Consider the following 20968-nt stretch of genomic DNA (forward strand, 5'->3'; position numbering starts at 1 on the left):
AGCCTGTAGCTAAATGAATTGCACACGGCTCTGCGAGTGCGAGGGCCCTCGGGAGCGGTGCCGGGGTCTCATTTTCTGCGAACACATTACGGAGTGACCGGTCCAGTCATGACCTCTAGCCCATTATAGCAAGCTGCACTTCGGGCCCTACCTTTAGGGACGCACGGGGACCGGACCCTTCGAAGGAGCTCCTTCCGACCGGCCGTGCTACTGGACGGCGATGAACGCTTTTCCGCTTCGAAGTCGTGTTTTTCCTGCTGCCGGGGGGACGGCGATTGCTTCCTCGGGAACGCCTGAAATAACGTGCGCTTTTTCCATCGCTTCGTTGTTTATCGATAAGCGCACGCACGCGTAAATGACGTGTACCGGGGGTTTTCGCAAAATTCAAGGTGTTCAGTCACACATTTAGGGATGAGTATATGAAGCATTCCTATGCTGTAATGAATGTAAGTGCTGAGCATTTTTATGCTAGAATTTTATGTTTTATCTCTGTGGACACGGGGGGTGCATGGTGGCACAGCAGGCTTGGCCAGGTACTGCTCTCCGGTAGGTCGGCGGTTCGAGTCCTGCTTGGGGTACCCTGCGATGGGCTGGCGTCCCGTCCCGGGTATGTCCCCTCCCCCTCCTGCCTTGCGCCCTGTGTTGCCGGGTTAGGCTCCGGTTCACCGCGACCCTGCTTGGGACGAGCGGTTTCAGACAGCGTGTGCGTGTATCTTTGTCTACGTTTGAATAAATATAGTGTCTTCCTAAATTAGTAAAACACATCAGTGGAGTCTAAACAGGGAGGCTTTCTCATTTACTGTTCAGGTGTAATCTGAGAAAGGGGGTGCGGTGGGGCAGTGGGTTGGACCGGATTCTCCTCTCTGGTGGGTCTGAGGTTCGAGTCCCTCTTGGGGTGCCTTGTGACAGACTGGCGTCCTGTCCTGGGTGTGTCCCCTTCCCCTCCAGCCTCATGCCCTGTGTTGCCAGGTTAGGCTCCGGTTCCCTGCGACCCTGTATGGGTCAAGTGGTTCAGAAAGTGTGTATGTGTGTGTGTGTGTAATCTGAGACGAGAGTGGGATTTTAAACAGCGCTGCACTCCAGTACTCAGCGTGTTGCGGTGTAGAGCAATTGCTGCATCTCCAAAAGCTCAGCGTTGAGTTACTGCTTCATAATTCATCTGCGAATCTCCTGTTAATCGAGGTTGGTGTTGGTCAGCGTCACGCTCCCTCGAGCCTGCGGCTGATTGTGTCCTGCATGATAAACTGGTGCGATCCCATTGAGTTCTCGTGGGCTGAAACGTCCCTCGCGGAGCCCACGGCAGACAAACCTGGTCTCTAATGAGCTGTCCGCTTCAGGCCCAACTTAGCAGAGGCTTCATCTGAACTGCCTGACAGCGCTAATTCACATCTTTTTTTCTCGTCCTATCGCACGAGCGTGTGTGTTCTTGCGATTCCGCGCGTGTGTTTGTGTGTTTATAGCAATAGTTTGCAAACTTCTTTCAATATACCTCGTGAGCAGCCGAGACATTTCCACCGAAGTGCTGCGGTTACGGCGTATTAGTGTGGCCTTCATTATATGGTCTGATGGTCATTTTATGCTTCCTAAGTATAAGCTTTAAATATGCAGGAGAGAGCCCAAATAAACATCTTTATGTGTCTGCCTTTGTAATTGGAACGAACAACAAACGGTCCGAAGTCCACAACGGGACTACATCAGCAGATATGAACATTAAAAGCATGATAATTAAATTAAGTAATTTTAATGCAATTCTAAAAATAAAGACTCGGTGCCTTTGTGTACTGTCATTATAGCTAGATTTCCCGGTTCTTTAATAGCCAAATTGGTTTAATAGATATATATGTGTGTATAAATACTTATAAACACAAAATTTTTAATATACATAGAGTATTATTTATATTTAAGTATGTTTTTCAGTTAATGTTATACATTTCTTTTTAATAAGTATCACACTCGCCGCATGTGTTGATGGCTGAGCTCATTAAGCAGATGCAAAATCAGAGCATATGTTAGCAGTGATTCGTCCTTTAGCCGCCTATAAAAAAGCACCATAATCCGAGTTAAAATACCTGGCTGTACTTTCCTGGAGAAGATGCTGAGACTTGTCTAGTGTTGTCAAAACTCCCTTGAAAGCATTGTTTGAGGTGGAGGCGGATGCTTGATTTAATCGTCCAGTAATTGTACACCTTCCAACTGGTCTTTAATTACAGTGGGCACACGTGCAGCTTTGATGTGCCTGAGCGCCCGAGACCCCCACGCTGCGTCCCGCCGAGCCGGGGGGCGGGGAGCGGTGCCGGTCCGAGGGGCTAAGGTGGAGAAGGCCCGGAAGCGGAGAGGCCGAACGCACAGCGTCGCCTCCGTCCGCGGCACGCGGTCGGACCCCCGAGGCCTGGTTTCATACCAGTCTGGTGCTGCTTTTTCCATTTTATCACAGTAAATGGTGCCTGTGGGCCGCATACCCACCTCTGCCCGCGGGCGTGGCTGCATTATGGGCAGATGCGGAGAGGGAAATTGGCTTTTTCCTCCTGCGTGCTGGAGTGATGCTGAGCCGCTCTCCGTCTGGCTGAAGCCTGCTTTGCGGAGCCAAATTGATAGTGGCCGCTGACATGGTGAGGTCAGAGCCCCAATGACAATCCTCTGGCACCCCCTGCTGGTTAAAAGCCTCTGCTTATTTTGGCCCTGTGCAGCAAACAAACAGCCCAGTTATTTCACACTCCCGCGGCATACATCCATAATTCGATTGTTGAATGTCGCTGTCTCACTCTGGAAAAACGCAAATAAAAATCACAACAACAAAGGCTGACGCGCTTTCCAGTTCTTTTGCATGAGTCTGTATCCCCGTTAAAGAAGCCCGGGTTCGCTCTCGGCGGCCGCAGGCCATCCCTCAACGTCCCGTGCGAGTTACATCCCCCTGGCCCTGCAGCTCATCCCCACTCGTCTGTTTGGCGATCGCACACGCGCAACCTGGCTCTGCTCCAAAACGGGCAAAGGGCGGGGTTCGCGACGAGGCCACGCTCAGAGTCCGCGGCAACGCCACCCTCCGCCGACCTGACGCTCACGTCTCCTGGTAGTCTCCCCAAGCCGGCCAACGGAAGAACGGTTTCCCCCGCGGCCAGGAATCCGATGCAGGAGTTGTGCTATGACAACCCCTGCCTCTGTCCCCTACCCTAATGTCCCTCCATCCTACCGAATTCCTGCCTGTCAGCGCCGCACACGGCTTTTCTCATGTCTGACTAGTCACCTTAATGACTGCAGATGGGCGCTCCGTGGGGGGCCTGCAGCCCGCCGCCTGCTGCCCGCAACCCCGTCATTGTTGCAGGCCGAGCAGAACCCGCCATCTCAACCCCGCCTGGCCAACGCTCTTTAGGCAAAGTGAGGAGTAATTCGAAAGTATCTTTTGACGAATGCCAGGGGTGCGTGGATGTGCCGGCCCTGTTGCTGGGACTCGCAAAACTGACAGCGACGGTTCGCGTGCAAGTGAACGTGTGCGCGCGCGCGCGTGTGTGTTTACAGAGATGCGGTGTTCCTGCGCGTATTGGAGCGCGTGTATTGTTTGCGCGAGTGTGTCTTTGCGTACGCGTCCATCTGTGCGTAGCGGCGCGTACGTGTGTATCGGTGTGTGCGTTTCTCTGTGTTTGGGTGTGGTTGTGTGCGGGCAGCTGTTTGCGTATGCTGCGTGCGCGCCGCGTGTGCGCCCACGTATTTGACTGCGTGTAATTTGGCAATGAGGGGAAATTGTTTCTTTCTCCGGGGACGTTCAGAACTCTGCAGGGATTAATGATGACACGCTCATTGACTGGAATTAATGCCCTTCTGAGATTTCCAACGTGTGGCTTTAATAAACAGTTGACATTTGCACATCTATATAAAATAAGTGCATTTATGATAAAAGACGGGCTAACGAAAAGGGCGTTTCGCAATATCTGCTATATGTCTTTAACTTTCTATTTTTTCGTTCTTATAATGTATTCTGCACCAAACCATCCGTGAATTAATCAAATGAAATAACAGGTTTTGGGACTACAGTCTTATCTTTTTACATCGTTTTAGCATTGGTTTACTATATTTATTTGATGTTCGGTATATAAAACGTAAAGAATTATTTTCAAACAGTATGGATGTCCCTTTACTTTTATGTAAGGTGGACTTTTTATTTCTTTTATAGTTTCATTTTCGTTAAATGTGTCTCGTGTTTTAGTGGCTTTACATTTCTCTATAATTATTTAGATTGGTACAAAGGTTATTGACATTATTTTGTACACTGGATGCTGGTTTGAGATTTCATTTAAAATGCACAAGTTCTGGAAAATTCAAGAACAGCTCTCAGAGGAGCTAAATTCTACAAAAAGGGACTAAACAAAAACTGAATTTATGCTCTGTCTGAGAGTACAAATACTTTTTGTCTAGTATTCATGCATGATATTATTACAGTCTAATATTTCATCATATAGTCACACCAGTTCCTTCAGTAATAATGGCCTTTGGCTATAACAAGTGCCTCTTTTCAGTGACTAAGAATTCAAAACCTGCGTTGTTTTCTCAGCAGGATTTTTACAAAACATTATGCTTTTGTCGGTTTTGATTACTGTTTTACAATACCTTCTACTGAAAATATATCCGGTCGGGCAAAATTTCCATGCCAACAATTTGTTTAATGAAGAGATGTATTCCTAAGCAGACTTTAGCTTCAGGCAATCTGTATATTTCCTTGAAATGCTTTTCATGATGGCTTTGCAAAACCAGGTAAACCACAGTTGCATCCTTTAAGTGCAACCTTTATGTATTTTGTTTTGCATACATAATTTCTGTCTGTATTCAGAACATTCTTCTGCTCAGAATGTCCCTGGGAGTAGTTCCTGCACTAATGGAAAAGCATGCTCCTCGCTACCTTGCAGCCCATGCTAATGATGGGGTTGACCACCAACACCAAGCTGTAGGTGGGGGGTGTGCTAAGAGGGGCGCTGATCGCCAAGAAGGCTCACATGCAGCACTAACCATCAAGGGCAAGCACACATTCATCAGTTCTGGTGCAGCACTCATCCAGCCTTGCATCCATGCAGTACAAGCCCCACTTTTACATTTTACTGACACTTTTCTGCAAGGTGATTTACAAAGTTCAATTACCTACAATTATTTACCCATTTATACAGCAGGGAAATTTTACTGGAGCAATTCAGGGTAAGTGCCTTGCTCAAGGGTACTGCAGCCAGAGGTGGGATTCACACCTGCAACCCTTGGGTCCAAAGCCAGCAGCTCTAACCACTGTGCTACCAGCTGTTGCATACATTCACCTGTCTCCCTTTGCTCTACCCTCTTTTGTGTGAGGACTCAACAGTGAGGGGTCATGGAGACAATCAAGAGGTCCTTCTACATCATTCTTGAGTGTTCCTGGCCGTCAGTGTGGTGCATGCAGTGCCACTGTTCAGTAACTTCTAAGATTTTCTTCTTGTCTGCGTTGATGACCTGCAGTGATCATGCTGAACATCTCATGGCGAGGCCTTCAGCGCTGCCCTTATGTTCTCAGTAAGCCCCAGTAGCAGCGTAGAAGGCAGAAGATGGCAGCCCAGGACTGACCAGACCTGAAGCCCCCAGGGCGGCAGATGGCCATCTTTGGTGACCCAACTGAGACAGCCCCCAGCCTATTGTCCCTCACAGCTCAATTTGGATCTAGGTTGGAGGGGGATGAAGGAGGGACAGCGCTGTCCAGCTTTACACTCCGTCTCTGGCCTAATCTCTCTAAACGCCATTGTCCGGAGCGAAGGCTCAAAATAGCCTGGCTTGCACTCGCTTGAAGAGGTTTAGGAAGTTAAGCCCATTTCTTAGTGGACAATGATCCTCATCAAAGGAGCACAATGCATTGGGAGCTCTGCTCCGGGTCTGGAACAAAAGCACTTGAGAGCAACAAGTCAGGAGAATAAAGGTGAAGGGGCTGAACTCACCCACTATCCTATGGCAGTAACACAAGTGTGTGCGTATGCGTGTGTGGGGCTAACTCCATTTGGATGGCGGCGTTCAATGCAGCTATAGATGTAAGCCCTTTGATAGGAGCTGCAATCGCATTCTCAGTTGACCACAGCAAATCAGCTTAAGCAAATTCGACTAGAGAGGGTGAGAACAGCTTGAGAACATTGACATGTACATACTCACCACTGCCCTTCCGAGAAGGTTATAATAAAGTTATTTGGGGGAAAAACTGTATTTTTCGTAATTGACTTTTTTAGCCTGGAAACATTTGAAGTCGCAGAGCGCTTTTTTCTTCTCCCCCACCCTGATTACATGGCCTGTCATTTTGTTAAGGAACTTGTTACCCCGCTGAAGAACTTGTCCTGGAAGTATTTCTTGAGGAGTTTCAGCTGACAGTGTCACGTCTCCCGACAGCTGAAAGGAGCGCAGTGTGAAGTCACACAGAAAATTTCCCTGCGATTTCAAATTATTCAGCAAGGTTCTGTTGATGCGCTTTGAGAGCTTTTCAGTAAAGAGGCGAGATTTTCAAGCACGAGAGCACCGTAATCAAAGCTAATTTCGAGTGGAGGATCAACATTTCCTAATGCGGTTAATTAGCAGGATCTCGCAGTTTTTTTGGCCTCGGCCGCGGTCGGTTTGAGGAGCTGGGCGTTCCATCAACATCCGTTCTTTATTCTTATTTGAACTTAATGACCACTCACCTACTATCAGATGTGACTTGGACAACTCACAGGTACCTGTCACAGGGCTACGTTTTCTGGGATAGGTGTGTGCCTGTGTAAGAACATTTGGGAGAGAACATCATCCTCTCAGTTGACCAAGCCGTGGAGATTCTCGAAGCCTCACAGTGCTGTACTCCTGCCTGTACTGAGGTTCCAGCCATGCTGGTTTGGACCCACTCCAGTCCAGTGTTGGGAAAACACTCCTTCTCTTCCCCCATACAGCTTCATCATGCCTTTGACAGGGCGGCATAGGTGGGAGAATAGAACAGACTGGGCAGAGTTGGCCAGTTATGAAGAGTCCCCAAAGCTGTCGTGGTTGAGGAGGCAACGCTCCCATCCAGGTCCAGAAAGCAAGTACATCCACAGTAATATGCCCCCTCCCCTGTCCATCTCTCGCTAGGCTCTTCATCTGGCCTAGGGGAGAAAGTAGGGCCTCAGCAGGCAGGGCTTAAGTCATCTACAGGGGGTTGTAAAAGGGGATCTGCTGGGATGCCTGGCATTTAACCTGGGCCACTCTTGAGCAGAAGGAGCAGTGACATTTGTGTCGATAGACTGAATGACAAGTGTGAGCTGAAAAGAGTTGTCCGAGTCAAAGGAGAGCGCAACACTGAGTTGCGTCTTGCCTCCGTACAGAAGCTTTTGTGATGAGAGAAGACATGCCGAAACATGAACGTTCTCATGTGTTCATCGTTCCTAATGGAATTAAAACAATATAAAAATAGGAGCATTTACATGTTTTCTTTGTGTCCAGTTTACCTCTAGACATAATTACAGCTCACTGAAGAAAACACAAGTTGAAGAATATTTTTTAGTTGTAGCTTGACTTCAGCTGTGATTTTACAGTCTGGTCCGAGCCTGTCGTGCGGCCACTCCAGATGAATGCTGGATTGCTATGGATTGCTACACTGGACTGGAGTGGGTCCAAACCAGCATGGCTGGAACCTCAGTGGCCACACTCATAATGACGAAAGGAAATGAAAGACATCATCATGTTGGCAAAGTTTACTTCTGTATTCTCATTTCAGTAGTTCATAAAAGCTTTTAAAGCATAGGACTCATGAAAGATATAAATATGTAAAGATGAAATGCAGAGGAGAGGCTGTGGTAGTGTCCTTGTTAATAGCATATGCTCAAAGTGGACTTGCCGTTCATCCCGTGCTGGTCAACCAGCACAGTGAGGAAGACGCACAGGCTAGTTGTGCAGTTATTGCATACTTCTGCTTGAGCTCTTCTGCAGCTCAAGCAAAGATTCCCATTTGGGCAAAGACTCATATTGGAACAAGCAAATCTTTCAATGTCTGGAGTGAGGACTAGATTCCAAAGTGGACTTGGGGATCTGGAGGATCATGACTCCCACAGCCCTATGGGGACTGCTGCGATGAGAAGTAAAAGAACTTCCTATGGAAGTGAAATTTTTAAAATTACACCTTGAAGTATTTGTGTTCAATCTGAAGAAGATGGATTGTGGTGAATTTTTTTTCTTTAAGTAATTATCTCTATAAATGAATGGACGGATAAATGTACGTGAAAAGCTCTGATACTAATTACAGTGCGCTGACACAAGAACAACATAACTTGCCACTTCTCCTGGAAGCATAAATGTCTGCCCACACAATTCTGAAGAGTTAGAGATGTGCTCTCCTGGCCTAGGTGTCATCTTCATAAAGTTCAGGAGCAAGAGGGCTGCGTTCATACTTCAAGATAAAAGGAGAGCATTGCGGAGATAGGCAGGGTAAATACAGGGCCTGGGTGCCATGTAATTAAACATGTCTCCACGCAAGAGATGAACGCACTGTAGGCCTATTTATATATAGACTGCCAAAGCTAGAATGGTGAGTTATAGCAATCCAGCATTCATCTGGAGTTAGTGTAAAAGCAGCTCTTTGAATTTATTTGGTTTAGTTTACAAATGGCTCAGAAATTTGAATTGTGTTTCCTTGATTTAGTTGCACCGGGTCAAAAGTCAAAGCGCATTACTATTTTGTGTTTTTTCCTGATACACAGAAACATAGAGGATGTTCTGTGGATACATCTGAGGATATTCAGAAAAGCAAGCTGGTAACTACTGGTCAAAGTCCTAGGAGGTACACATTATCTACTGGTTTCCCCATGAGAACCGTGGCTTGTTTGAGTCCCTTTGTCTCAGATGGACCACCAGTGTGGTTCTGTTCTCCTAGGTTATTGTAGTGAGCCACAGTATACCTGTTGACCCAACGCAAACGAAGGACGAGATCCAAAAAAGGGTCCGGTTTCATGTTTAGAGAATGCAACTGAGAAGTCCTCCTTTTTGTGTTTGAAGGTCTTTTCACCGAACACGAAGACGCCAACTAAATTAAGCTCTTCAAAGGACTATGGTAACTTCATGGCACTTTTACCATTCATACTGTAAATGATTGATGCAGTCTTGTCCAACCTGGATAATGTGCACCTTAGTGAGTGCTGCTGCATTTGACAGCAGGGCTCCTGTGAGTGTTAAATACGGGTCGCTCAAGGTCTGCCACACGTGTGTGAGAACCAGGACCTTGCTCTGTATGTTTGTAATGGGGGCTTTAGGTGAGGGCAGCGATGCTGTTTGCATGGGTGAATTCCAGTTCACCAGTCCAGAAATCGTTCAGTGAATCGGAGAGCGGTGATTTTACTGCCCGAGTCCTGAAAGAGACAGTGTCTGTTGCATGTGTGTGTACATGTGCGTAAGTGTGGTGTGTATTGTCTATTTGGAGCTTTTATTACGAGGATATGGATTGTCTCAGGAACAAATGTACGGTATATATGTGTGAGTTCAGTCTTATGTACAAATATGCATGTGTATTTGTGCGTTATAGTTAGTTGTGCTCATGCCTATGTGCATTTTCCACTTTTCACACTAATCTGTCAGCATTTCACAGTTTTTGCATCCTGATTGAGGCTCTTCCACTTTTGATATGGAAAGATTAAATTGGGTTCGGATTAGGAAAGGCCCAGTTGTTCTGAAATCCAGAGAAACGTTGAGTTTCCAGCGTGGCCGATTTGAGTTCTGTTCCACGTGAAAAAATTCAGCATTTTAATACAGTTCATGCGCGTTCGTGGGTGTCATCATGAAGGTCGTGTGGGTGTCATCAGGATGGTTGTTTGTTTTGGATCTTCTTGAACATTGTTCAGCTTTGCATGGCTTCTCTTCTTTGCAATGCAAATGCCATCTTATAGTTCCAGATTGGTCCTTAGGGCTCTAATGTTCAGAGTCTGCCTCAGATGCCACTTTTATATAGCGAAAGGAACCATTTTTATGTGTGACGTGAAATGTGAATGGACTGCGATCCGAGACAGATACGTTTCAGATTTCAGCCCCACCGATCATACGTGCCTTATCCTTGGCATGCAAAACATTACAAATGCTTGTCTGGGGAGATTCTTCCTTCTTGCTGCACTGCCTGAAGGTCTTCTATCCTAGTGATGCCTTCATTAGAATAGATTCCACCATTTACAGGCACTGCCTTTGTGACGTGATAAATTTTGATCAATTCTATCTGTTCCCATGAAGACTGGGCTTCCGTACGAACATGCCTACGGATAAGGCCAGTAAAAATGTTTAAAAGGAATGGACAGCACTCCCACGGAGGCATTACTGTATCTCCAGTTCTTTTCTGTTCAGACCCCAAGAGTAAACTTAGACCTTCGCTCAGCCTCCATTTGACCTCTCAAATTCCCTGAATATTGACTTTCACACTGACCCTGAAATATGCCCCCAATGCATATGGGATCAGGGCACTTTTGGGGCACACTTAATACCATATTTCTTAGTGCATTTTTTTCAACCCTCTCCTTAGGAGCAGGAGCCTACTTGGGACAAATCAGTAGGGGGTTATCGGCCTGGAATCGTGGTTCCAAAAAACTGAAAGATGTAAAAAGACAAATGAAGACACCATGGGTCTTCCCCCGCTCTGCGTTGAACTGTGAAATCGCTTTCATGTTACACAAGGGCTCAGTGACTCCGACGAGGGCCCCGATGAGTGATAAGTTGAGTGTAGCGTTTTCGCCTTCCATAGCTCACCAACGTCCCGCGTTCACCCAGGCATAATGACCCTGCCATTTGTGACATCTTGTTTTATCTTCTGCTTCCTTTAACTCATCTGTGTCTATATCCTCTCTCTCTCTCTCTCTCTCTCTCCCTCTCTATCACCTCTTCTGCTCCCTCTCTTTGTCCATCCTGAGTCTGGCCTTGCAGCAGCTTTGTGGGACACATTTCAGGACAAAGATTTATGCAGTAAGTTTACACACGATATGTGATGTCCATCATCACAGTCCCAGCAGCTGGGCACAGTTCCATCTTGGTCTGCAGTTGTCTTTTTCTTGAAATTGTAATACTTGCTTATTTCTTCAGCTCTGCACCACATTGGCTTAATGACATTATTCTAGGCAGATGCCTTTTTCAAGGCAAGCACTTTTAAATAGTATTTTTGTATTATTTTTAGTTTTAGCTGAAATACAGAAAGGGGGGTGTGGTGGCATAGCGGGTTTGGCCAGTGCTTGCTGTGTGGCGGGTCTGGGTTTCGAGCCCTGCTTAGGGTGCCTTGCAATGGACTGGTGTCCCATCCTGGGTGTGTGCCTTCCCCCCTTTGGCCCTGCATCCTGTATTGCCAGGTTAGGATCCGGCTCACCACGACCCCATTTAGGACAAGCATTGGTTGGTTGAAATACAGAAACAGTAGGGGAGAGTGTATTTGTTCTGAAATTGCTGCACTTGGGCCAGTAAAAAAATATGCAATTTAATATGTTTTTTAACCACCCAGCATCAAACATAGTTTGTTCCAGGAGTGGGGCATTCAGAAGAGAGTTGCATTGTTTGCAAGGCAGTGAGGTCTGTAATGTCCTGAGTCACAAGAAAGGCTTGACATTTAACAAATGCATTTACCATTTATATTTATTCATTTACCAGATGCTTTTTTACAAGATGTTCAATTCAGGATGTGCAAAAATTAAGTTTCATAAGAGACAAAGACCTTTAGATACAGAGAACCACGATTCCACCATTGAGAAGGCATTGTTTTTCTAATACCATTGTTTTTACCGAAGTAGGTTTTAGGTGGAATTCTTGCTGTAATAGACTATGTTTCTTTGTGAATGTGTCACAAGCACAAAAGTCACATTGCTTTTGGGTTATTAAATGATTCACACTATGAGGTTAGCTAAAAAGACTCAAATTACAGGAAGAAAATTGCAAAAAGGATCAGACAGAAATCCAACACTACTATCAAGAACAGTGTCATAGTACTTTACTCCACTGAGCCCATGCAATTACAGTTACACTGAATGACTGGAACCTGTGCAGCGGAAGGGCCATCCGCTTCTCTCCTGATTTCTCCTGATTTTAAAACCAGCTTAAATATGAAATACGATGGCATGCTTCCTCCTCACTGTCTAGCCAGCTGTGCCAAGTTCTCAAGACATCTCGTGCCCTGTGCCCTCCGCTCCAGACCTGCTCCAGGACTTGCCTGACCTAGATGGAGGATCTGTGTGGGAGTGCAAGGCTGACCTCCAGACCTGCGGGTAGATCAGGAAGGGTGGGAAGGGTGGTGAATAGGGTGGTGGTAGAGCAAGAGGTGGAGATCCCAGAGCTGAGTGCTACGGAGTCTCAACGGCACTTCGTAGAGAGCTCAGTGATAGAGAGCCGTGCAGGGAAGGGGGAAAACGGGGGCAGCTTTACCCACTTCTGTTATGTTGCTTTTGTTCGTGTGTGTCGCATGGGTAGGGTCTGGGCGTGTTTCCAAGGAGGATAGGGTCACAGGGGGCCTGAGCCAAGAGCTTGTCCTTTCAGAGCTGCAGATTTTGGGTTCAGAGCCCAGAAGTTTGACATCTCCTTCAACATGTACACAACTTATTCTCAGTCTTTAACACTCTGAAATGGTGAACTTTCTCGCTTGACTGGAAATCAAGATCACGTATAGAGGGAAGCAGGTTACTGAGGAACCGGAACCTTCTCATGCAGGACAGACAGACTGGACAAGATTTCCATTTCATGAAATTTCAACATTGTGATAGTTTAGTTCTGTGATGTACTGGCATCCCATTCTCGCCGGGCCTCGTACCCTGTGCTTCCAGGATAGGCTCTGGACCATAGTGAACCCTACTTGGACAAGCGCTTGTTGATACTGAGTAAGTGGATGAAAGCCTGGTTTGATTCAGCCATTGCTGGGCTTTAAAGAGTTTGAAACAGATTTTTTTTTTCTATGCCATTTTTCTATGTTCTGATTTACAGTTTACTTACCATTACTGGTTATGAGAGATTAAAAATAACATATGTTTGTTAATCAATGTTTACACACAAAAAAAAACTTACTACTGCAATTTTTTTTTTTAAAATTTAGAATGAGGAATTTTTTTATCTAAATGCAAGACAGATGATGCATTATAAGTCTCTTGGGTTTCATAGCATATTAATTTAAATATTAATTTAATTTTGCTTTTAGAAGCCCATTTAAATAATTGTGCTTTGCCTCTTCCCAGGTTTGCAATGCAATGCCAGTGACACCAGTCGGAAAGAAGTTGCCGCACCCGCAGACCCCCCGTGGAGGCAGGCAGGTGCCCGAGGGAGAGGGCCCAGCTGACAGTGGCACTAGAGAGGAAGCGCTAAGACAAACACCCTCAGGCTTCTGCTCAGAGGTAGGCCTCTGACAGGCCTGATAGTTATTGCTCAATGACATTAGATGTTTTCCTTCGGTTTCATGTAAGATTGATTTCTCAGATACATTTGAAATATCTCAAAAGCCCTTGAGCTCACCGACTGGCACCAATTTAAGGAGAGCGAGGGAGGGAGACAGAGAGAGAGGGAATGCGAGGGAGCAAGAGACAACCAAAGTGAATGAAGGGCGGCATAACTGGAAAGACTGACACAGAGATACAAAAACAAGACAGGCATCAGGAATAGTTTACACATTCCAACAATTATATGAACACGGTGTTTCAAAAAGCCTCTCGTGATGTTAACATGAAATCATTTTCTCTATATCTGCTCTCCGTACCGTGGGAGGACGATGAATTCCTCCCTGATGCTAATAGTCACTGACTCCACTCTTGAGCTCAGCACTGATACAGTTCTCAAGATTTGATTTTGGCTTAATTTTCATAGTGCTGTCACAGCACAAAAGCTGAAGGAATTCACAATTAAGACACATCAGTGCTCATGAGCACACCAAAGGGTGTGTTGGAATCACCCCTCTGTGACAAACTCGTACAAACTAACGGAAAGCGTTGCGATTGGATGTGACCCATGGTTTATTCATGGCTTTGCGGAGTAGAAACTTTATGCATGGGGCAGTGCTTATTACATGGCCTGTCTTCACGCAGTTTGCCATTACGGCACATTTCCTGTTTATTTTTTATTTTATTTTATTTTTTTTTTTTTTAAATAAGTGCGTTCCTGCCCTTTTCTCGCCTTTTAATGCAATTTAACAGTGTCAGATTTTCGCTTCACGATTCATTAAGGCCCCATATTAAAATGAGGGGCTCAACAGGTAGTGCGCTCACTCGACGGCCCAGCGCCTCCAGATGTGCAGCACGCCCCGCATTAATTGATTCACATTGTGTAATAGGCGTACACCTCCGCCTAGGTGCGCTCGCTCACAGCTCGCTCGCAGCTGAAGCCAATTGCATTGTATCCGATCGGGCCGCATTCGCATGCTCTACTTGTCAGTCATTGCTTTTTGAACAAATTGCCTGCACCGCATGCAACTATTTAAGTTAAAAATACAACATTCGGAGCTTTCAGAACAATAAGGCGTTCATAGAAAATGTTTGTGAAATTGAAGCTCATTGCGCTCATCACAACGTTTATAACATGTTTATTGAGGTGGCTGAAGTATAGTCAGTTTTAGACTGGCTGGAACATTTCGCATCTCAGAAATAAGCTGATGCACAGGTTTATTGAAATAATAGACAATGATTACATCAGTGCACTGAAGCAGGCAAATTTGTTATGAGAAGAGTATGACAAAGAAACAAATCTGTTCCCTGTGACTTCTGTAACAATTGTCACTCGTCTTATTTTTAACCTATAGTCAGGATATAGAAATATGCGGTTTTGAATTGCTGATACGCAGTTGAATTATCGATAGAGAAGAGTGGTCCTTACTGTCTCATCTGTCATTACTGGTACTTGGATTTAGTTAGGATTTAATCAGCATAACTTGAAAAAGCTACTATTACTTTTTATTATTTTGTATCCATTGTTAATTCAAATGACTGAATCTTAATACAGTATGCACAAAGCCTTCATTAAAACCAAATTATTAATACAGTTATTTAACAAAACTGTTTTTTGTCTGTAGCCGGCCTAAATAAGGTCATTCTTATTCAAGTGACAGTAGTAAAAAATCAAACTCTGATGCAAAGCATAAATAGCAAAAAAGTGATTACCGTCAGAAATAGCATATTTTTAGATTAATAAAAGGGGAACCTCTTGTACCCCTCGAGCCCAGTGCGGTAGGGAGGAAGCAGCAGCGGCCAAGCGAAGGACGCAAACCCAGCTTCTGGCCCGCTGACCGGTGAGCGGGCGACGGCAAGCCATGAGTGGCCGTCACCCTAACAAGTTTTGACAGCCTGGCCCAGGGCACATCTGTGTGAGGCACATGGAGAGGGAGGGCTTTGTTCTTTCCCCCACTGGTGACTCTACCAAGTTCCTGCGACGCCTCCCTGCTTTCAGGGGGAGCAGCTGTCACCGACCAGCCTGGCATTTGTTCTAATGATGTTCTTGGCATTTCATTATTTCATTTTTTCCTCTTAACCCACCCCAGTCCACACCACCTCCTCCTCCTCTTCCTAATCTTTAAAACAAATAAAGAAGTGTCATTTGGATTTTGTGCTGGCCCTGCCGCATGAAATAAAACACAAGCTCTGGGATGGCGGTTGGGAACTGATGTGGGAAGTCCCACGTACCCCCCGACCCGGTCCCTCCTCCCAGCAGAGCAAGACCGACTTCTTTAAGAGGTGCTGGAGTCACCATCAGTAGCGGGAAACGTTACCCTGCTGACCCCATCTGACCTGCTAGGCAGAGACATTGTTTAATACATGGGGATCCACTGAGCCTCTATCCAGGGGCTCGTTAATGTTTAAAAGCTCATTAAGAACTCATTAAAACTCCTTGACACTGTCTCATACAGGTCACCATTAGCGATCACTGTTCCTTGCTCCCAATGTTTCCATCTATCAAAGTTTTTGTCTTCCAGGAGCCTTGCAGTACTTTTACATGGATTTCAAGTTTACTTTTAGCTCAGAAAAAGACACAATGTATATATTAATCATTCAGTTCCTGAGGTGCCCAACAACAGCATGAAGACCACTCTTCGCAATTCAGGGATAAAGGGCCTATAAATGCAGACATGTTATTGAAAGCAGGAAGAAACATGACACTTGCCCTTATCAAAAGTAGTAGATATGTATCAAACTGAGCTGATGGAAATTCAGAATCAAACATGACTTGCATTGTTGAAAGGATGGAATGTCATTTTACATATAGCAGACACTTTTCTCCAAAGCAACATCCAACGAACTCTATGTAGCGTTATGAGCCCACACACCTTATTGACCCAAAGTGACTTACACTGCTAGATACACTACTTGCTATGAGTCACTCATCAGTAGAGCTGTGAAACACACTTTCTCTCCGTCACTCTCGCACAGGGTGACTTGAGAGTCGTCAATCCGCCTAAACGGTATGGCTTTAGACTGTGGGAGGACAGTCGGACAGACACGGCAGAACATACAAACTCCACTCACGCTGTGAGAGAGAAACGCTACACACTGTGCCACTGTTCTGCCCATTTTACTGGGTTTTTTTGATCTAGGAGCAGGTCCATTCCTTCCCGGTGGTACAGAGGGAAGTGTGAGATGGGTTACGGTAATGCCCTAACCCCAAGAACCCCCTTTCAACACTGTGGTCCTGCACCGTCCCCAATCCCCAAAAGCGTACTCATCCCAATGCAGTATTCATTAGGAAGGCTGACACTTCACTTCTTAACCCTCCTTTTCTACATAATAATGTAGCTTCAATTATTCAGAAGAACTTGAGAGATGTTATTACGCTGTCTCATTGCTTATTGATGAAGGCTCAGATGGTGCGTCTTTCAGTTCGTTTAGAGGACTTACGTTACTTCAGACTCCTCGCAGACCCAGTTTCAGAGAGTTCAAGCCCACTTTGTACCTCACTTTACTTCCACTGGACTGGCTTTGCCTCTGCATCATTAAATGGGAGTTCAAGCCTGAAGAGATCCTCCTTTTGACGAGTGGTGAATGACTCTAGCTCATTGTCTTAGATGTTCGTTAGACCGCTGAGTGTGGGAAACAAAGTTGGGTTCAGTCGTTTGGGCTTGAAAGAAAGCGAACTGATTTAGGTGGAGCTAACCTTGCAACGTTCCACATTTACTCAAAAACCCAATGAATGGGTGCCATCTGTCTCATGGTAGAAACTGCTTTGGCTGCAGTTCCCCAAAAGGCTCCAATACAAAAGGCACGTGGGTGGATCAAGGAGGAGCCGTTGATCGTGAAGCTCGTAGAAATGTTTACTGAAAGGTTTTGTAATGATCAAGTGTACTATGTTACAGTTTGTTACAGTTACAGTAAATGAAAGTCATGATTTCTACTATTATCCACAATAAATGCACTGTTTCTGTGATGGAGTGGCGTCCCGCCCAGCTTGTACCCACTATCGCGATCCGGATCGGGACAAGCAAGTAATGGAAAGGGATGGTTGGGTACTATGCTTGCGGAGTGTCCGTAAGAGGATAGGTTTCTTTTACATTCATTGATGTTCGTGTCCTGTAGTGTAAACGTGTGTCTCCGTGTTTGTGTTTATGTGCGCTCGTCCGCGGAGAGAGCCACAGCTGAGTCGAATATGCGCGCAGGTGCGTTCTACGCCTTCCCGTTAGCTGCGGAGATCGCCGCCCGTCCCGCGCAGGGCTCTCTTAACCATCCCTGTGAGGAGAAAGCCGACCGACGGCGTGACATTGACTGGGGCCCATTCTAACGGCTCGGAAAAACAAGTTCAGGCCAAGTTCAGAGTTGTGACGCATTTATTCAAATGTCACATGGCATATTAATCTGAGCGCACGTAACCTACATTAGCAGCGTCCGCGCCGTCTGTGGAATCAGGATCAATGACACGCAAACAGTACCTGTGGCTGTGTGTCAGATTATGATTGTAAAGCGAAAGCCCAGGGCTACGAAAGAAACGTTTGTCAGTCGATTTAGCAATGCGCTCCGCCAATGGCCCCTCGCAGCAGCACGGGTGGTTGGTGGGTCTCTCCCGCCCCCGGGTCGTGTCGGGACCGTGACCGTTTCCTGTCGCTCTGCCTACGGCAGGCGGCCCACGAGGAAGCGTGGCCGCAGCGCCGCGGCGCCGGAGCATCGGGGGGGAGACGGGCAGCGGGCCCTTCGCAGGAGCGTGATCCGTGCTACAGATGTAGGCTTTAGTGCCAGGCAATTAAACAGCGTATGCCGCAGCGCCTCCTGCTCGGTCGCACACGGCTCCTCTCCGGCACGTTCGGCAAGTCCGCTTGGAAGTCGGGTCACGTAACTGGCACGTCGGTTTAAAAAGCCAGAATCCGCACACTTCCACACCGGTCACAACGATGCAGCTTAAAGAAAAATAATCATTGTTATTAAGCCGGGCCGTTCTTCATTGTGTACGGAATAGTCATGCAGAAAATGCAAACAGATGACAAAACTATTTTGGCTACAAGTCAGACATTCAACATGTCAATATCATCTGGATGTTCTGCTATTCATAACAGCAGATATGGCCAGATGGCTAATGGCTGAAATACAGACATGTTGTTACAGAGAGCGCTGCCAGCCTTTCCAATAGCGAGAATTATTTTTATAATACAGTGCTATTCAAAACCATACATCTCTCTGGGCCTGATGAGTGGTTAAGGACGATAGCTACTATTGTAGCTCCCTAAAACGAGAGGGGAATCGATAACATTTTCATCGGTTCGCAGCTATTCACTGGATTCATTGATGAATGTGCTTGCTGTGATTCTGAAGTACACTAAACCCTCGTATAACAGGGTCTCATACAAGTAAAAACTGCTGCAGCAGCTTGTAAAATACATACAGACAGCTCTTTTTTTGATTCCTGACAACACAACCACCCTGGTTATTAGTTTAGAGCATTTAAGAATACATTTAAGGAAACTACAGAACTCAAATTAAACTATGTACAAAAATGTCTAATAATAATAATTATAATAACAGCATCTTTTGGCTTTCTACTTTTGACAATGCAACTTACAGTGTTAAGCTGTATATCAACCCCCCAGAATGTTAATTAATCTAACCGGGTGATTTTTCACAGCATGAATTGACCCATCATATGAGCAATGGGTATATTATTTAATTTCTGTTACATGTTTTAGCTAACATGGGCTACACTTTTGGTATTACGAAGTGTATTTAATGATGCTTTAGCAATGACTGAAATTTCTTCTCCTGTTGTATTTTCATTCTGATGTACCTAGGGTTACAGCCTGACGCTTCTCCAGATGGACAGAGCCGCTACACTGGTGGCCAGCGGTGGACGGAACGACACTAACGTGGCTTAAGGCGTTTGGTAATTAGAGAGCGACAGGCTAGGGGCTCTGGAGTACAGTAGCATTGCATCTCCTGCCCTTCGCCCTGCCCCTCAGGGGTTGCAAGTGGCACAGCCTGGCTGCTGGTGATCTGGCACATGCAGGGAGGCCTGCTAATTAGTGCTTCACTTTGAGAATAGACCCATCGCTCTGAAAACATCCTGCACCTCTGTGTGCTTCTCAAGCCGAGCATGATGCCGATGATGGAGCGCCGAAGCATCCGAGAAGCGTTGCGAGTATCCTGGGTCCCGCTGAGCACTCTTTGAGTGGGCATCAGAATGTCAGTGGAGGGTTTGGATGGATGGCCCCACCACCATTACCCTGCCTTCACGCCCAGGTCTGGGATTGATCAGTGGAAGCTCTTTTCTTCTTGAGTGATGCCAGAGCTGGACTGCGCATCTGACAGGGGGGCGGGGGGGGGAGGCTCATCGGCACCCTCGCGCTCACTATTCCCGCTGGTGCCTGGCCCGGCTGCGGCCGAGGCAAGTGAAGCAAGCGCGCTATGCTCAGTGGCATTTCCCAAATGTGGCCCAGCTGGAGGTCCGCTTGCCGCCGCCTGAGTGGCATACTCTCTGCGGGGGTGGGGAGGGTGTGCAAGAGTGGCGCGCAGGGCACGTTGGGTGGGGGGTGCTTTCACAGGGCTAACGGCAGAGACTCGCCAACAAGCCACAGAGCTCTTCACTACCCCCGCAAATACCCGCACTCCCACTACCCTCACAAAGAAGTGTTGCCAGGCTAACTGTAAAAGCCTCCGCGATGGCTGGCGCCGAAGCGCACTTCCCTCACAGTGGTATAGCTCCATTGTGAATGCATATGAGCGAGAGCTGTTTCATTTCCATCACCCAGCTGCGCGATGCCCTTTCTTCTGCGTAACGTCACTGTCTCTCTAATAATAATTTTGTCTCTGAAGGTAGTAAATGAGGCTCATTGATGAGGGAGGGCAAAAGAATGAGCGACTTTTCTGGAGAGAGCCTTAAATTATCAACTGACACTGGTAGGAGCAGCGCAGCATTTCTTGAGAGCACATCTGAAAAAGTGAAGCTTCAGGAAACGCTCCCTCCCGGTTATAAATGTGTTCTTTATTTGTCTGCGGAGCTTAACTGTAACTTTTCTTCTTGAATGAACCGTTTAACTCGTTCTCCCTTGAGTTTTCTCAGTTCCGCTGAGCATCGTCTTTAAGTGTCATAATGAAACTGCTCGTGTAAATGTGAAAGTTTTCGTCTCTTTTTAAAAGTGTTCCTGCACAATGTGTGTACAGCTCACGAGGGTTCTTTAAAAAGACTGACATTAACTACAAGCTCAACTTGAATGCTTCCTGGGGAGAGTCAAGGACACAGATTGAAATGTCTCGGCTTTCATCCAGGCTCACGGCCCTCGTTGTACTGGTGTCATCACTGTAAATACCCAAGTGTGTGACCCTTAATCAGGAATGGACCATCTCAGATTCAGACTGCTTTTCTGTGCCTTTTTCCAGACCGGAGTCCAAATGGATCAGAACCTGCACAGAAGCACTTTTTCACAGCTTTATTTACACACAGCTGTACTGTACCACACCACATATAACAGTGCTGCCTGGGTCTTTATTAATCTTCATTAAACTGAGTCAAAAAATGTTATTCAGCCGGAATTCTTTTTTCAAACCTGTGTCAAAGATACCGGAAAACTATAAAGGACGTGCATAAT

Source organism: Scleropages formosus, chromosome 11 (assembly GCF_900964775.1).
Source record: "Scleropages formosus chromosome 11, fSclFor1.1, whole genome shotgun sequence".
In the NCBI taxonomy this organism is placed as follows: domain Eukaryota; kingdom Metazoa; phylum Chordata; class Actinopteri; order Osteoglossiformes; family Osteoglossidae; genus Scleropages; species Scleropages formosus.